The sequence below is a fragment of the Miscanthus floridulus genome, chromosome 11 (assembly GCF_019320115.1).
Source record: "Miscanthus floridulus cultivar M001 chromosome 11, ASM1932011v1, whole genome shotgun sequence".
Taxonomy (NCBI): domain Eukaryota; kingdom Viridiplantae; phylum Streptophyta; class Magnoliopsida; order Poales; family Poaceae; genus Miscanthus; species Miscanthus floridulus.
Window position 1 is genome coordinate 2,308,153 of NC_089590.1, and position 19,156 is coordinate 2,327,308.

Sequence of the window (19,156 nt, forward strand, 5' to 3'; positions counted from 1 at the left end):
CTGAGATGAATCCATGCGCATCCGAACAAGGCCTGAGTGAAGCTTGAAGCTAGCTAGAGGTGGTTGACCCGGCTCTGTAACCTGTGAACGTAGACATCATGACGACGACGACGACGACGACGATGGTGGTGGTGGTAGTGAAAGAAAAAGAGGACGTATGGAATGAATTATTGGAATAGGCGAACGAAAGTAACTTAGCATGCATGCATGCAGGTAATGTGAAGATCGAATACCGTGACATGCATGCATCGATCCTGTAGCGGCCTGCCAGCGTATATATAGGACTACACCAATATCTATATGCACGTAGTATATATACAGTGGGGTGCGTGCATTCCAGATGGACTTGTCACTTGTCGTCGATCGTCGTGACTCGCTGGCTCGTTACTGCTGCACGCAATGCAAGCTGCAGCAGAAAACGACTTGCCTAGTACGTGCCCATTTCGATCGCTGAGCTTCCACTACTCCTGGCCTGGCCTGCTGCTGCCGGCGGCTGTCGATCGAGGCATCATGCATGCCTGCCGGCCGCTTTTGAGGCATCTTTATCCAATTCCATGCAGAGAGACTTCGTTTTCCAATTGCTGGGATCGAGGCATCATCCTCCTCATCAACAGCAGATGGATCGTTGGACGTACGGCCGGGGGCCATGATCTCGACAGGGATGGATCGATCGACATCTCCGATCCGGAAGCATATATATTCATCATTCGATCTCTTTCATGCATCGTCCGTCTGCGTCTGGCATGCATGATCATCCTCTCCATCATCCAGCCGGCCAGTTATTTATTTATTTTATTATTATTATTATTATTATTATTATTATTATTATTATTATTATTATTATTATTATTATTATTATTATTATTATTATTATTATTATTATTATTATTATTATTATTATTATTATTAATTATTATTATTATTATTATTATTATTATTATTATTATTATTATTATCCCGATTTGCATGCAACAAGTACCGAATATGGACTTTACATGTACAGTACATACGCCTGGAGGTAAAAATAAGGAACTATTTAGCCAACAACCGGTTGGTTTAGCCCCTCCCAACAATCAGATTTTTTCATGCACTTATACTGTCTTATAGCTATATTTACACTGCCTCGTTACTATATTTACAATGATTTTTTCAATGTAATTTATTGGACAGGGTGATGTAATTTGAGGATAATACTAATATATGCCAAAATTTTCAGAAAAAAATTCAAATTATTTTTATGGATTGTAGATATCAAAGAAATATATGCCAAATTATTCAGAAAAATTTACAAATTATTTCTATGGATTGTAGATATTAGAGAAATATATGCCAAATTGTTCATAAAAAACATATTTTACAAATTATTTTTATGGATTACAAATATCAGAGAAATATATGTCAAACTGTTCACAAATAAACATATTTTACAAATTATTTTTATGGATTCCTAATCAACCAAGTTCTGAACTTTGGACTCCTAATCAAGTGATCAACACAAGCTTTAGTGACAAGAAAAGGCTGCCGACAAGAGCTGAAGCTGTCGGGTCCCATCTGGGCCCGACTTGACCAGCCACTATGACATCACGAGGCCTGCCGCTCTGCGGGCCTCAGACACAAGCATGCGCGCGTACCTGATTACTGGAAGGCCGGCAGCGGTGGGCTCATGATTTCTAGGATTCTAGTTTATTTGTATATGGTATGTTGTATTTACCGATGTTAAGAGGAAAAAAGAACAATCTCTCTATCTTGTGTCTACTTATTCTACTATTTTTATCTACTATGTTGAACATGAGAGACGGAGAGGGAAATGTCCTAACCGCTGGCAACATATTTTATAATACGTTATCAGCACAACAAGCTCAACGTCGACATCGTCGTTGAACCCGCCGCCGATCTTTGACGCCGACGCTCATGCCGATGTCCTGTTGTGACTACTTCAACGACGTCGACATCCCGACGTTGGTAGCGGAACGGATCTGTAACCTCTACTTGCAACGAATTTGCACTGCATCGATATGCACCGTCGCTGTCAAGCAGGCAGTTCTACGACAGTGCCAAACGTCCTACGCGGTATGTATCTACTAACCTATGTCCTACGTGGTATGTGAGGTAGATCAAATTGACATCCTCTATAAGGTATGAAAGAAATTGTATCTCGTAGATTGCGTTTGTCCTAACCAGCAAGATAGGTTTTTGCTTTGCTCCTAATTACGGAATACGTAGTATGTAAAATTGGTATATGCAGTGCATACGTGAGTTGCCTCTAGGGTTAATTGTTAAAAAAAAACAAGAGCATCAAGGCTGTCCTGTAGCCAGCAAACTTGATATCACGTTGATCAGAACCTAAACTCCTACATGAGCGCACATGACCATGCGGCTGGTATGCTGCCATGGCACCATGGCCGTCCCGTCCCTAGATGAATCACGGACTCTAGATGCCATGCACGGCTCGCTGACAGGATGTCCCTCGCCGGCTTGCAGCCGTGACAGCCACCGTCAGTCCCTCCTGCAGGCAACTTGCGTCGGTTTTTAACGGATCGGACCACCGTCAGCCGTGACAGCCACCATCATATGTTAGAGTTTTAGTATGAAAAAAACTCTAATCCATATCGGATCGGACCGTAAGAAGTGGAGAAGGCCAAGAAGGTTTTTAACGGGATGAGAAGAATACGTGGCAGAATTGGCCTTATAGCAATGAAAAAAACCAGAAAAAAGGAAAAGGCTGAACTTTCACGAAGATGCCTATGTTTCCCATAGAAACAATGCATACGTTGTTTATTCTTGAAAAAATTGCACTTATGTTTTCTGGAAATTATGGTTTTAATTAATTAACCCTAGACCCTCTGTTTATGCATGTTTACTATATATATCTTATACCGCATATATAAGAACTTGTATATACAACATTAAATCTGTTGTTTAATTATTGTTGTTTTGCCTAGATTTATTTTTCCGAATTAAATAGTAGATTAATTCTGAAAATTTTCTACACTTTGAATTTAGTTCTGAAAAATGCTAGCGCAATATTATTATGAACTATATACCATGTAACTGGAAGAATAAAATCTTGAATGATTACACTAGAAACATGGTATAAGGTATATGGGCTCTCTAAATCCTGCATATCTTAGACTTATCACCTATGAGAGACTTATATTTGTTTTTCCTAGTACAATAAATTTTTGGAATGAATGAATGGTTGGTATTAATTCTGAAAATTTGCATATACCATAATCCTAAAAAATGCTAGATGCTTCTAAGAGTATTTTTTGTATAACCATCCGCTATCTTTTTGCACTTTGCCACTTGTTTACATGTAGTAAACTCATACACACATGATGATTCCGGTAATAATAACATATGCATACCTTCATGAAGAAGGAATATCCTGGAGTTGTCCTGAATGACAGAATTATATAGCATGGTCATTTATTAAATCCTAGTAGGATATTCTATTGCCACTAAAGTGGAGTGGACCTTAAGCATTACTCCTAATATTAATCTCAAAGAATGAGTACGTGACCAAGCTAAATCCAGAAGGTTTTATAGGACTCACTGAATGAGAAATTCTAGAAGATATTCTACATTATGATTGCATAATGCCAGAAATATTGAAAATTGAATTTTCAAGCTATATGACCATATGTGATATAATGCTGCTATATAAACAAATACAATGAGCTTGAAGCTTTGTGATTAAAAGTCATAGAATACTGAGTTGATAAATAAGAGTTTGTCTAATTCCAGAAGAAATATTTCTTGAAATAGAAAGACCGAGAGCATTGAAGTGCTAGAAGTATTCAAATTTATCATCTATAATTACTCGCTATCAAGTAGAAATTGAGTTAGATTTTTTAGACAACATTATGAATTAGGATATATGACTTGCATATGATGTACTCCTAAAATGATTATGATTACATATCACCACTATGAAGTAGAGCATGCATGAAGCTGCTAAATGTCAAGCATAGAAGCTAAGACATATAAGAATGGATAATAATTAGAATATTTAAGGTTTTCTTGAATAAGAACTTAAATCATATGCTTACAATCTTGTTTTGTATTTGGAATTACTATCGTGAAGTATTAGTGGTGGCGGTACTTTAAGTTTTGATTCCCGTTGAATTAAGTGGATAGATTTTGTAAACTCGTAGTAGAGTTAATGGTTATTTATTAGCTTGAAGACTAATATGAAGCATTTAATATTCTTAGTTGCATTTCTTACTTGCAGTAATATGTGTTAACTTTGCATGCAATAAATAAGATTATATGTTTCGCATATAAACAATTGCCTATTTTTGCCTATCTAAATAAGTTTTGCATTAATTTTATCTACAATGAAGTCTCAGTTAACCATGAAGGTTATAGTTCTTCGTGCACTACTACCATATAGGTAGAAGGAAAATTGAATTTCCTAAAAGCACATGAACAATTGGACTATACTAGCATGTGAATTGATCTTGGAAGGACCAGTTTAGCCAAGAGATAGTATAATCCATAAAATAATTATTTAATACTTCAACCCAGAAACTAGAAGTTTATGTCCTACCCAGAATTGTTGTACACTAAATAGTATGCTCGATATGTGAATTTCATGCCACAACCAATGAATACTAGAAGTATGATTGAATTCTATGGAACATTAGAAATGATTATTCATAGATGATGCAAGAAGCATATTACTACTTGAAGTAATAATAGCATGAAAAGGAGGAGGAATTTTAGGTAAAGGCATAAGAAAATGTGGATAATATATATTTAATAGGCATAGCCTTCCTAGATCCATCTTTAAGTGCATGTATTAGGATTTGAAGTCCTAGCTACGTCCCTTTCGGCCGAGTTAACTTTCTCTACATTACACTAATTTCAAGCAAGCTTGTAGCTTTGCATTTTGTTGTTATCTATTATGTTGAATTGAATACCAACATTCCACATTACACATGAATGTGTATCACTATATTGTGCTCTCGTCGAGCTACAACTACATATCTCCACTCCTACATCAATATTAACATAGAAGCTATATTCATAGCTTGCAGCTACTACTTTTTCCCCTCGTAATCAAATTGGTTAACTAGCATGTTATGCCAAAATAGTTTTTATTGAAGTAATAAATATGTTGCTTTTTAATGCATTGTATGCATAAGCAATACGATTGGTCTAAGGCCAAGCAGCCTATGATGAGGGGCGTGAATTAATATGAAATTAGCTCAATGGAGATTAACCCAATTAATGGGATGAATAAATTAGCAACACACTTATGATGATTTGGGATTTAAGAAGAAAAGGCATTTAGGGATTTTTTGCATTAATGGCAATTAAAAAATTCTAGAAGAAATTCCATGTGAGTTTGAATGTTGCGCATTTTATACATTTGTAGTATATGATCTATTTTTTTATTAAGTATGAGTAATTGGATCAATTTTTTTGGCTAAACTATAAAGAAGTTAGACAATAAAATAGTTCTCTAAACTATGATATGTGCAAATCAAGGGGAGAACATCTCTGAATTTGTGCACTTTATGTATTTTAGCTCACTACATAATAACCCCCATATTTAAATATGTGCGTGCAAATCAAGAGGACAATGAAATAGTACTCTAGTGGATTGCTCGTGGCTTGTGTGATTCTCATCTTGTGTTGGTTGTGTGGCATCCTATCGAGGGTTTGGCATGTGATACCAATTAGCGCATGAACCTCCAAGTGAGTGAATCGCCACAACAAGGAGTAGCTTGTCGGCAAGCAAGTGAACCTCAGTAAAAAATCATTATGTTCATCATTTGATTCCGAGGTGATTGGTCTTCATTGGTATTCATTCTTATGGTTGATTGGCTCCTTCCTCGACACGGCGGTATAAATAAATTGCTCACTCTCTTTACTTTACCGTAAACTAGTTATCAAGCTCTTTAGTATAGCTAGTTGTGAGAGCTTGTTAATTTGGTTAGTGTGGCTCTTTAGTTAGCTTTTGAGAGCACACTTAGTGTAGTGTCATAGCTATTGTGTGGTTAGAAACTATATAAACTAGAATTAAGGTAGGTGGCTTGCTATTTTAGCATGCTAGTGCAACACTTGCTTCGCCTCATAATTGTCTAACCGGTTTGTTAAGTGTTGTTGTAGAAATTTTTAATAGGCTATTCACCCCCCTCTAGCCATTAAGACCTTTCAACTAGCATGTTATGCCAAAATAGTTTTTATTAAAGTAATAAATATGTTGCTTTTTAATGCATTGTATGCATAAGCAATACGATTGGTCTAAGGCCAAGCAGCCTATGATGAGGGGCGTGAATTAATATGAAATTAGCTCAATGGAGATTAACCCAATTAATGGGATGAATAAATGGGGAATTAAGATAGTGGATAACACACTTATGATGATTTGAGATTTAAGACGAAAAGGCATTTAGGGATTTTTGCATTAATGGCAATTAGAAAATTCTAGAAGAAATTCCATGTGAGTTTGAATGTTGCGTATTTTATACATTTGTAGTATATGATCTATTTTGTTATTAAGTATGAGTAATTGGATCAATTTTTTTGGCTAAACTATAAAGAAGCTAGACAATGAAATAGTTCTCTAAACTATGATATGTGCAAATCAAGGGGAGAACATCTCTGAATTTGTAGGAATGCTGAATATTCTTAAGTGCACTTTATGTATTTTAGCTCACTACATAATAACCCCCATATTTAAATATGTGCGTGGATATTTCCAATAAAATTTTATCATAGCATACATGAATAGGCCTCCGCTTGTAGTTGGGGATGCATGAATTTGATTATTTTAAGCCCATGATGGGGGATATCTTTTGAAGTATACTATAAAGATCTAATATTGACATTAGGGGGAGAGAAAGCCTATTTTAAATGCTAAATATTATTTCCATAGAAGGAAAATGATCTAAAGAAAATATTCCTTGAAGCTTGAAGCAGGAATATTATCATGCACTAAATCAAACAATAGTTTGACAAATGCTCTTATGAAGCATGAAGAGGAGCATATGCTAAATATGTTTGAAAAAATGAGAGGAGTAACTTGAAGTTATAAACCAAAAAATTTTACTAGTAGTAAACTAAGTATTATATACTCTTAAGCTAAAATCTATGGGAGCGTTTGTGGATTCTAGTTTAGTGTATACTTGTCAAATGAAATAAGAACATACTCCTCCATTCTCATGAAGAGAATACCTTATGAAGAAGGTTAAGCACCTCATGAAGAGAATCATCAAAAAGATGAAATCCAACACACTAAGCTCGCGCATAATTAGTATTGGGTATACAGAACAATAAATCATCTCTTGTTTGGAAAATAACAAAGAGATAGAATAATCTCACATTGTGAGAATATTGGGAGAAAATAATAGTTGTCGACAACGCTATCTCTATAATTGCAAATATTTCTCTTATGAGAAGCCGGATTCGAAAAACAAAGTCCATGGCAAAGTCGCCTGTAGCGATTATATCGGGTCAATGAAGAAAACAATTGAGGTTGAATCTCCTACTAAGAAGAAATAAATGTTTTTCTATATCTCTGGCAAATGAAATGAATAAATATGAAATATGCAGTTAGTAAGTGGATTCTGAAAATCCATATAGTTCTTGAAGAATAGAAATCACAACATATGGAAATTAAATCTCATACTAAGTATTAAAGAAGTCTAAGGTAGAATATATTTCTAAATGAATATCAAAGTCTCAAGAAGGGCATGTCCTAGAAGGAATAGAGTCATTGAATGACTTTGTAGTGAATAACACTATCATTGTGTATATCTCAAAATAATCTCTCATGCAGTAGAGAATATATCTCATAGAAGAGAAATATAATTCACATAAAAGGAGAACATCCTTGAAGGAATTAATCCATAAAGGATTTACCAGTTGATTCTTGAATAAACACCATTAATCCCTGAAGTGAATATAGACCCGAGTGAAAGAAAATGAGGAATCATAAACACCGTGAAGGTATCATATGAACACTCAGAAAATGCATATTGAAAGCTAGCAATGAAGTGCTGATATCCTCTAAATACCATAGAAGGTATAAAAATAATGGTGATTTTGGTAATTGAATTATCCCCTTAATGCCAAATGCAAGACTGGATTTATTATTTAGTGATACAATCAAAGTCCTAAAGATTTTTAGAACATATAATTTGAAAATCCACTAAGAAAGAATTATCAGTATTCAAACCTAGTATAAGTTTGATACACTATCTAGAAGATATTGAATATTAACTTATTTACCCCCATAATCCTCCGAAAGGATTTATTACCCTGAGGGATAAAATTTATTTGTTTTGCACAACTAATAAGTGGTTATCATGCATGAAGCATATTTCTCTTGTTTATACCCATATAATTCATAGAAGAATCATGAGCCAACTTTTTGAAAGATATAGTACTGGGTGCTGCATACCATTAATTAAGCACGCATTTATGAAAAGTGTGGTTTGAACAATGAAATTCAAATTTTGGCTTTATGAGGGGGGCATATTTTTATTAAATCTACCTCGAAGGTAAACCACTAGAATTATAAAGATCAAGTAGATCATTTTTGCTAAAACATTGAAGTTTATGCATTGATCATGAAGATAAAAATCTATTCATGAAGAATAGAATATCCTGAAGTATGTATGACCAAGAAGGTTAAATGTTGTACTCTTTTTCTCTATGTGAGTTTTTACTTGAAGGTTTCTCACATAAGGTTTTTAACGAGACAATATGTGCAATGCAATTAACGAATGTGATGTACTTTTTTCTCCAAGAACCATTTTTTCCACTGGATTTTCGGATGGAGATTTTAATGAGGTATGTGCATATCGTGGTAATCGCCCAAGGGGAGTGTTGTAAAACATAAGGACTCTATCCTAGAAGGAAAGTAGGATGAATCCTAATTCTAGTCCGTTTGTATGTGGGCTCTTACCAAACTCTTAGGCCTTGGCAGGACTATATATATGCGGGAGCTCTATGTTGTAATTACCAATGTTCAAAGGAATAAAGAACAGTCTCTCTATCTTATATCTACTTATTCTACTATTTTCATCTAATATATTGATCATGAGAGACGGAGAAGGAAAGGTCCTAACTGAAGGATGTTATTTTTTTTACAGCCAAAGCTTAATATTTAGCATCACAATTGATAATATCGTATATGCAATTTTTTTGTGACGATACTGTATAGGTAAAGCAAGTTTTCATATATTTTTAGAATTTAAGCATAATTGAAAATCATTTTAATATCAGTAGTTCAACGTAGCAAAGCGACTAAATATTAAATATATAGTAATATAGAGGAATAAGAAAACTTATACAGTTAAACTCAACAAAATTTTTTTTGATAAGGATAAACTCAGGAATTGAACGTGAGCTGCTGCTGTGCACGCACTACTGGAGGCCGCGGCTTTGCCGAGTGTAGCACTCGGCAAAGTCCGCTCAGCAAAATTTTTCTCAGCAAAGAGTCTTTGCCGAGTGCTTTTTATCCGGGTACTCGGCAAAATAAAAAAAATTGCTGAGTGCTTGGGGCGGCACTCGGCAAAATATTTTCGGCCGTTTAATGGTTATTTTGCTGAGTACCCGACCCAGCACTCGGCAAAAAAAATTATTTTTTTAAAAAATTACTTTGCCGAGTGCCTCAGCCCAGGCACTCGGCAAAGTTTTTTTTTATTTTTTTTGAAAAAGTACTTTGCCGAGTGCCCCTGTCTATGCACTCGGCAAAGTTTTTTTTTATTTTTTTTAAATTACTTTGCCGAGTGCCCCTGCCCAGGCACTCGACAAAGTTTTTTTATTTTTTTTAAATAATTTCTTTGCTGAGTGCCCCTGTTTATGCACTCGGCAAAGAATTTCTGAATTTTTTTTAAAAAAAATACTTTGCCGAGTGCCGCGGCAAGGCACTCGGCAAAGAAATTATATATATATTTTTTTGAAAAATCTTTGCCGAGTGCCTTACCCATGGCACTCGGCAAAGACCCCGAGAATTGCAAAAAAAAAATATTTATGATAAATCTGAAGTTGCATCTTGCTTCAAGAAGTTTGCCAAGAGAGCTCAAAATGAATTTGAAGTAAAGCTCAAAAAGATTAGAAGTGACAATGGGAAAGAATTTGACAACACAAACATTGAAGCCTATTGTGATGAAGTTGGAATCAAACATGAAGTCTCCGCAACTTATACTCCTCAACAAAATGGTGTAGTTGAGAGGAAGAATCGGACATTGATCACTCTTGCAAGAACAATGCTTGATGAGTACAACACCCCCGAAGCTCTATGGGCGGAAGCAATCAACACCGCATGCTATGCATCCAACCGCCTATTCCTTCAAAAGTTTCTTGGCAAGACACCTTATGAGTTGCTCAATGGGAAGAAGCCAGATGTCTCCTTCTTTAGGGTGTTTGGTTGCAAATGCTACACCTACAAAAAGAGGCAACACCTAGAGAAGTTCCAAAGACGTTGTGATATTGGTTTTCTTATTGGTTACTCATCAAAGTCCAAAGCATATAGATTATTTAATCATGCCACCGGCTTGGTTGAAGAAACATATGATATGGAATTTGATGAATCTAACGGCTCTCAAGGAGTACATGAGAATCTTGATGATGTAGGTGATGAACCATTGAGGGAGGCTATGAAGAATATTCTGGTGGGATACATCAAGCCAAAAGATGATGAAGATGATGTACGAGTCATTGATCAACCTTCTTCATCAAGTGTGCCATAAGATGATGAAAAAGATGGGAGAGTAAAAAATGAAGATACTCATATCTCCCATGAGCAAATGGTGGTACAAGCACAAGATGTTGATGCTCCACAACCTCCTCCTCAAGTGGTCAATAGAAAAATACACCTCTCCTACAAGATCATCCACAAGATCTCATCATAGGGAGTCCATCAAATGGTGTAATGACTCGATCTCAAAAACTTGCTTCATTTATTGCTCATCACTTTTTTGTCTCTTGCTATGAGCCTACCAAGGTAGAAGAAGCTCTTAAAGATCTGGATTGGATCAATGCCATGCATGAAGAGTTGAACAACTTCACTCTCAATGAAGTTTGGACTCTTGAAGAGCGACCAAAAGGTGCAAGAGTCATTGGAACAAAGTGGGTGTTCCGCAACAAGCAAGATGATCAAGGTGTTGTTATGAGGAACAAGGCAAGACTAGTTGTAAAGGGGTTCTCTTAAGTTGAAGGTTTGGAGTTTGGAGAGACCTTTGCACTGGTTGCAAGATTAGAAGCTATCTGTACCCTACTTGCATATGCATCATATCATGAAATAAAACTATATCAAATGGATGTAAAAAGTGCATTTTTAAATGGCTTTATTAATGAACTAGTCTATGTTGATCAACCTCCCAGGTTTAAAGACCCTAGATATCCTAATTATGTTTATAGGTTGTCCAAGGCACTATATAGGCTTAAGCAAGCCCCAAGAGCTTGGTATGAACGCCTTTGTGACTTCCTCATTGAGAAGGGCTTCACCATTGGGAAGGTCAACACCACACTATTCACCAAGAAGCTTGATGGGCATATCTTCATTTGTCAAGTATATGTTGATGATATCATCTTTGGATCATCAAATGAAGACTCATGTAAAGAATTTGGTGAATTGATGTCAAAGGAGTTCGAGATGCCAATGATTGGTGAGCTTACATTCTTTCTTGGTTTTCAAGTCAAGCAAATGAAAGAAGGCATCTTCATATCTCAAGAGAAATACATAAAAGATCTTCTCAAGAGATTCAAGATGGATGAATATAAGCCAATCAATACACCAATGCCTACCAATGGACATCTCGACCTAGATGAGGGAGGTAACCCGGTTGATCAAACTCTCTACCGTTCCATGATTGGTAGCTTGTTATATTTAACCGCATCTAGGCCCAACATCATGTTTAGTGTGTGTATGTGTGCTAGATTTCAAGCTAATCCTAAGGAAACACATTTAATTGTTGTAAAAAGAATCCTTAGCTACCTTAAGCACACACCAAGCATTGGCCTATGGTATCCCAAAGGAGCTTTATTTGAATTAGTTGGCTATTCTGATTCGGATTATGCTGGTTGCAAAGTTGATAGAAAAAGCACATCCGGAGGGTGCCATTTGCTTGGTAGATCACTTGTGTCTTGGTCCTCCAAGAAATAAAATAGTGTGGCTTTGTCCACCGCCGAAGCAGAATACATTGTCGCGGGTGCTTGTTGTGCATAAATATTATACATGAAACAAACTTTGCTAGACTATGGTGTAGTTCTAGAAAAGGTACCTCTTTTGTGCAACAATTAAAGTGCGGTAAAACTTACAAATAATCCGGTACAACACTCTCGCACCAAGCACATAGATATCCGCCATCACTTTCTAAGAGATCATGTTGCTAAAAATGATATATCACTAGAAGGTGTAAGAACCAAAGATCAATTAGCGGATATCTTCACTAAACCGCTAGATGAGGCTACATTTTGTAGATTGCGGAATGAGCTCAATGTGCTTGATTTTAGCAACTTCACTAAAAATGGAGCTTGTGTTGTCCCTTGCATTGTATTGTAATATACAACATGTTTAACGCTTTATAATGCATATAGGGCTTGTCTAACATGGTTAAGATAACCACCGAAAAGCATGTGAAGAAGCTTAACCTTAGATCAAACTTGACAAGCAACTAGATTTACTTACAAGTATTGAATATGCATGAATGTTATTTTGTCGTTTTGTTCCATTTGCCCTCTTATTGCCTATTTTCTTAAAAAGAATTATAGCCTAAGGCAAAATATTTTAAAAAATATGAGGGTTTGAGAGAGGTCACTCACATCAGTCCCAATTGGTGTTTATTTGGATCTTATTTGAGTTGGGACTTGATTGGGAACAGGCAGCACGGAGGAACATTGAAGATTTGTTGGAAAAGAGTGACTGGACGCTGCACCGGACTCTGTAGTCCAGCGTCTGGTCAGTTCACAGGAGGTGAACTCACTGCGAAGGAGTGACCAGACTCTGTCTTTCAACGTCCAGTCAAAAGACATCTCAGCGTCCGGTCATGTGAAGAAGACGAAGGCTAAGTTGACCACACTCTGGCTGCGTCCAGTCGGTGTCCACCGGACGCGTCCGGTCGCGATTCCAGAGGAATTGGACCTCTCTGGAATCAACCAGACGCTGGGTGGTAGCGTCCGGTCGCTACCACCGGAGCGTCCGGTCAGTAGAAATCGTGTGTTTTCCGGACTTCTCATCTGTTTCCTTTTCTACTCATGTGGGGGGCCACTTTATAACCAAATCATCATCACGGCTGTAACCTAATTCGCTCCCTGCCCTAGCCGCCAGCCCGCGTGGACGCCACCGCCAGCCCGCGCGCTCACCGCCGCCAGCCCGCACGCACACCGCTGCCAGCCCACATGCACACCGCCGCCTACTCCCACGCCACTAGCGCCTCCCCGTGCCGTGCCTGCCCTTGCACCGCACTGTTTCTGTGCGCCACCGAGCCACCGCGCCAAGTTCCATCGCCATCCTCTCTTGCATGCCTACCGTGCTCTCTCGCCGCCGAGTCACTGCAAAATTCTCACCGCGCCGGTAAGGCCATGCCCTATCATCCACTTTGCTTTGATCTAGATTGGTTTCAAAGCTTTGATTTCAAATTGCAACTAGGGCCATTGATTCATCGCGAACCCTAACCCTAGCGGTCCTAGTGATCCCCCACGTGACGCTTCTCTCCTTTTCTTCGGATCGTCGGTTCGTCAGGTAGCAAGCCAGTCAATTCAATTTCGTACCTACATTGCTTGCTCTCATAGGGTTTCACATCTATTAGATATATCGTATTTACTTGTATATCCTTCTATTCCATCGTGCAGCGAGTCGGTGCCGTTGAGGTGTCAGTGGCAGTTGACAGTGAACTCGGAGCCAAGCTTGTGAGTGCGGATCGAGGCCAAGCCTCGAAAGTGCTAGTGGATAGTTGATCTTGTCGGCGGCAGTGGTTCCAGTCAGATCAGATGGCTCGCACCAAGAATGTTGGTGGTGGTCCAGGAGATGAGGATCGGAGGCCCCCGCCTCGCTAGCCTACAGGACCTAAAGGCAAGGCGACGAAGCAGGTTGCATCAAAGAAGCGCAAGTACCCTGATGCAGAGACAGCGAGAGCAGCAGCAGTTGCAGAGGCCACAGAGCATGCTGAGAGAGGAGGAGCTCATAGTGGAGTGGTTATTGCAGATCATCTGTCACCAGAGGCGCAGGGCAAACTTGAGCATATTAAGCGTCTTCATGGTAGTCCAGCTGGGACTGTCATGATGGCAGGACAATGTCTTCCCATTGTCGATCCTCAGCCTCAGGGGGAGTCACAGTAGGAGTCACAGCAGCAGCCCCCACCAGCAGAGCCGATAGAGCAGACTCAGGAGGGCCAGCAGGCCGAGGAGGCCGAGGAGACCGAGTAGGCACTCCAGCCATAGCTACGCCGCTCTAGTCGTACCCGTGTTCCAGTCTCACTGAGGCCAGCTGCTCAGCGTAGGGGATCACGTCCACCGCCTAGACCATAGGGTCCACCCCTAGTGACCCACCTTGACTTGAGGGCTGCCACGGCCAAGCAGGTTCAGCAGCTTCGCTTCGTGGAGTTTGATGTGTGGTTACCACCTAGGAGGGATGAGAGACCAGCAAAGGGTTTCTACACGCTACTGCTGGAGGATTTCTATAATGCCTATCTGAATAGTGGAGCAGTCTTCAGATCTCAGAGAGTCTGCAGCATAGAGGCTATAGTCACAGCAGCTGGAGAGCACATTCGCCCCTACCTTGCATATCTACCGGGGCTGACAGATCTGATTGGCCGGATAGGATTGTATGTACCATCTTGGGTTTGGCAGTTCTATGCTTCGCTCTACATTGACCCGCATCATAACTTTATACATTTTGCATTCAGAGGTAGAGACTACAAGATGATGAGTTAGAGGGCCAGAGAGATACTAAGGCTACAGGAGCAGCCTGTCAGATTACATGAGGTATGTTATGGACAGCAAGAGCCCCCTACAGATCTTGTGCGCCATTGCTTCAAGGAACCCTTTGGTGAGGGGTCAAGGAGGAACCCCAGTGACCTTACTCCTACAGCTAGAGTGCTAGAGGCTATCATAAGGAGGACACTACTTCCTAGGATGGGATACAGAGAGGGTTTGACTCGCCTCCAACTTTGGCTCCTCAATGCCCTGATGCAGCAGACAATATTTAATATTTGGGACCTCCTTCTATCAGAGATGGAGGATACTATAGCTGAAGGCTTCAAGGGTCGCAGACAGCTTCCATATGCACATTAGATCACATTCCTTATACTCAAGGCTGTGCAAGTTAGGTCACTAGAGATGGTTGTAGAGTACAGAGGTGCCACCACCGAGTTTCCTGCCTATAACATGGCACAAAGGATCAGGCATAGCATGCCACAGGCACCCAGTCAGCCTCACTGTCGTCCAGATATACCAGAGTCCATAGCTCAGCAGGACAAGATTATCAGAGCATAGCCGCTACTGAGGAGGAGGAGCTTGAGGCTTAGGAGGAGAGGAGCGAGTCTAGTGACAGTTCGGATGATGACTACCCGCCTATTCCTCAGATGCCTCCATGCAGACATGATGCAGAGGCTGGTAGTTCTAGCTTAGCTCCACCTACACCGTAGACGGACCCTGCTTTGATTGCTATCCTTGAGCAGATGCAGCAGGATCAGGCTAGACAGGCTCAGGAGACCACTGCCAACTTTGCACAGTTTCAGGCTTGTCAAGACGAGTTCTAGTGCCAGTAGCAGGTCCTCCAGCAACAGCAGCAGCAGCAGATGCATCAGCAGTAGTTACTCATGTAGCAGCAGCTTTTAGGATTCATGCAGCATGTAGTGATAGCCATTGGTGCCCCACAGCCATAGCTTTTGCCCTAGATTGGTCAGCCTACTACCACTATGATGACTCCAGTAGTATAGCCCAGTGGGTTTCAGAGTCAGGGATAGCCTCTAGCTCCGTTTGCTTCACCGACAGTATAGGTGTCCCAGTGGTTATCCTCGCCAGTGGTAGCCCCGCATTTCACACCATTACAGACGGGCTTCACACCAGATCAGTCACTCTCGCTATTTGTGCCTGACACGTCAGTCTCTAGGAGTCTTGGAGCATCTTTTAGCGAGTTGACAGGGATGCCCACACCGCCACATATGCACGCCGCCGGTCCTTCTACAACAGCTCCCATCGTCGTGACTACTCAGAGGCTCCCTTCTTCTGTCGCATCTTCAGATCCTATGACAGACATACCAGCAGCATCACAGGCTGTGCCTGCCCCAGCTCAGACCCAAACCGCTTCAGCAATGCTTCCAACCACAGAGGGTCAGTCAGTACAGAGCTCAGGGTCAGATGATGATGGCGCCCAGTTCTAGCTTGCTCCTCGTACCTCAGCGCCCGGCTCGTCCGCTGTAGCCCCGCCGACTGACTCTTAGGTTTTGGTGTTTGACGCCAAAGGGGGAGAGGGTTCGAGTATGTAGACTCAGGGGGAGCGACTTTTAGGGGGAGCCTAGTTAGCTATTAGTCTATTATATACATTTGGAGTTTTATTTGTGTGATACACTGTTACTATTATGCATTCATGTGTTTACTTTCATGCATACTATTATATCTATGTGATAGTGATATCTACGTGACCATGATTTATGACATGTGTGCTCTCTACATTGAATTATTTATATGTCATATCACTTGTGTTATGCTCATTTGCCTTTGCTTCCGTGTTTATACTCCAATTCAAATGAGCTTTATTACTTGTACTCATGCTTATTTCATATCTTTTGAGTACATCGTGTTGGCTTGGGTCATATAAGCTTGCCTAACTATTTTGTTCTTATTGACAAAAGCTTAAATGAACCAAGCATGTCAAAAACCTCACTCTTTCACATACTCGAGGTAGTATTGTCATCAATCACCAAAAAGGGGGAGATTGAAAACATCTAGTCCCCTTGTTGGGTTTCGGTGATTAATGACAATACAAGATTACTATGACTAACATATGTTTTGCAGAGACAATTAAGTTAGGTCATGGTAATGGAGATCAATTGGGCAATCAAGGTGGTCATGCCTCTACGATGGAAATTGTTTTGGTTTTCAAAGGATGGACGACAAGGTTAAGGATGACTAGTTCTAAGTGTCGATTGGAGCTGGAGAGACACTTAGAGTAGTTTAGGACTTTGTTTTTCCTTTGGCCGTACTATTAAGGGGGTATAGACGGGTAGCTTGACCTAGGTGAGTCTAGTGAGTTAGGTGTGGTGCACACTTGTTAAAACTAGCACAAGGTAGCCCCTACATATGCCTAAGATCCTTTGGAGCAAACTTTATTCACATATGATCGAGAGTTGGAAGTGAATGGAGGGTCAAATGCTGACGAGACGCTGGCTCCGGTGCGACCGGACGCTGGCTTCGCTGCGACCGGACGCTGGCCGTAGAGTCTGGTTAGTTCATTTGACCAAGGAGATTGCATCTGGCGTGACCGGACGCTGGAGTGGTCAAGTGACCGGACGCTGTGGTCCAGCGTCCGGTCGACTCCAGTAAGGTTCCAGAAGAGAAAATCTGTGACCAGACGTGTCCGGTCAGCACTTACCGGACCCTGGGGGTTCAGCGTCCGGTTGAGTACAGTAAGGTTCCAGTGAGGGTTTAATGCGACCGGACGCGTCTGGTCAGTGATGTTCGGACGCTGCCAGCGTCCAGTCAACACTTAAACACTGGTGTGCGGGTTAAACTGACCGGAGTGTCCGGTCAACATGACCGGAGCGTCCGGTCACCCCACAGAAGCACATAACGGTTCATTTTTCAGCCGGTGTTATAAATAGAAGCTCCACTCGTGTGTGGAGTTACTTTTGCTCATTCCAACATTTGAGAAACATGTTTGTGAGTGCCAAGAAGAGCAAGGTCCTAGTGAGATGATTGAGATTTGAGAATCCAAGAGAGTAGCCTTATTAGTGAATCAAGAGTAGCAAAGTGTGCATCCACCGTTCTCATTAGGCTTCGCGTGGTCAAGTGAGAGTTCATGCTTATTACTCTTGGTGATCGTCATCACCTAGATGGCTTGGTGGTGATTGGGAGCTTGGTGATCACCCGACGGAGCTTGTGGGTGACCCAACTCAAGTTGTGAGCGGTTATGGGTGATTCACCGCGGCGGAGTGTCAAAGAATCAACCAGTAGAGAGCACTTGATCCTTGCGCGGATCAAGGGGGAGCTACACCCTTGCGTGGGTGCTCCAACAAGGACTAGTGGGGAGTGGCGACTCTCCGATACCTCGGCAAAACATCATCGCGTTCCTCTCTCTCTATTTACTTTGAGCAATTACTTTGAGCATTTACTTTGAGCAATTCAATACTTGTTTTTACATTCATAGAATTGCCATGCTAGAGTAAGTTTGGAACATAGGTTGCAAGTCCTTTGTGCGTTAGATTAATAGAAACACTTTTCTAGGCACAAGGGGTTAATTGGGCTAACCGTAGGATTTAATTATTACAAGAAAATTTAGAATTAGCCCAATTCACCCCCCCTCTTTGGCATCTTGATCCTTTCAACTATAAACAGCAAGTCATAATTGTGCTCGTCTCTCCGGAGCATGTACATCCACTCACGGTCCTCCATCCTTTAACAGACGTACCAGCACATATGAGTCACCATCAATTGCATCTACACGGTGTCCCTACTCTATAATAGGTGAGGATAGGTCCTAATCCCACCCGCGGATCCATAGATGAGGTTAGTTTCTATGCTCCGCTCCTATCCGAGACGGAATTTCGGCAGCACCTCCCCGCTGTTCTCCCGATACACGTCCTACAAGGGAAAGTGTGTATCCAAAGAACAACAGGGGGGTGATGCCGAAACACCATCTCGGACCGGAGCGGACCATGGAAACTAACCCATCTATGCATCCGCGGGTTGTCCAAAAAACATGGACAATCCGAAACAGAAACGCTCGCATATATGCAAACACCTGCATAACTCTGACCGTATCTCTTTCGGACAGGAGACGCCTAACTAGGATCAGCGACCTAAGACCATGATATGGATAGAGAGGTTATACCTAGGGTGCCGGTGAGGTCAGGCTAGCGGGGCTGTGGCGAGTCGATGCAGTGGTGCCGCAACGCGGTGCAGGCAGACCCGCAACACGGACAAAGACAATCGGGGTCACCGAGGTCCCTCCGTCGGGGCCTCCTCCTGCATA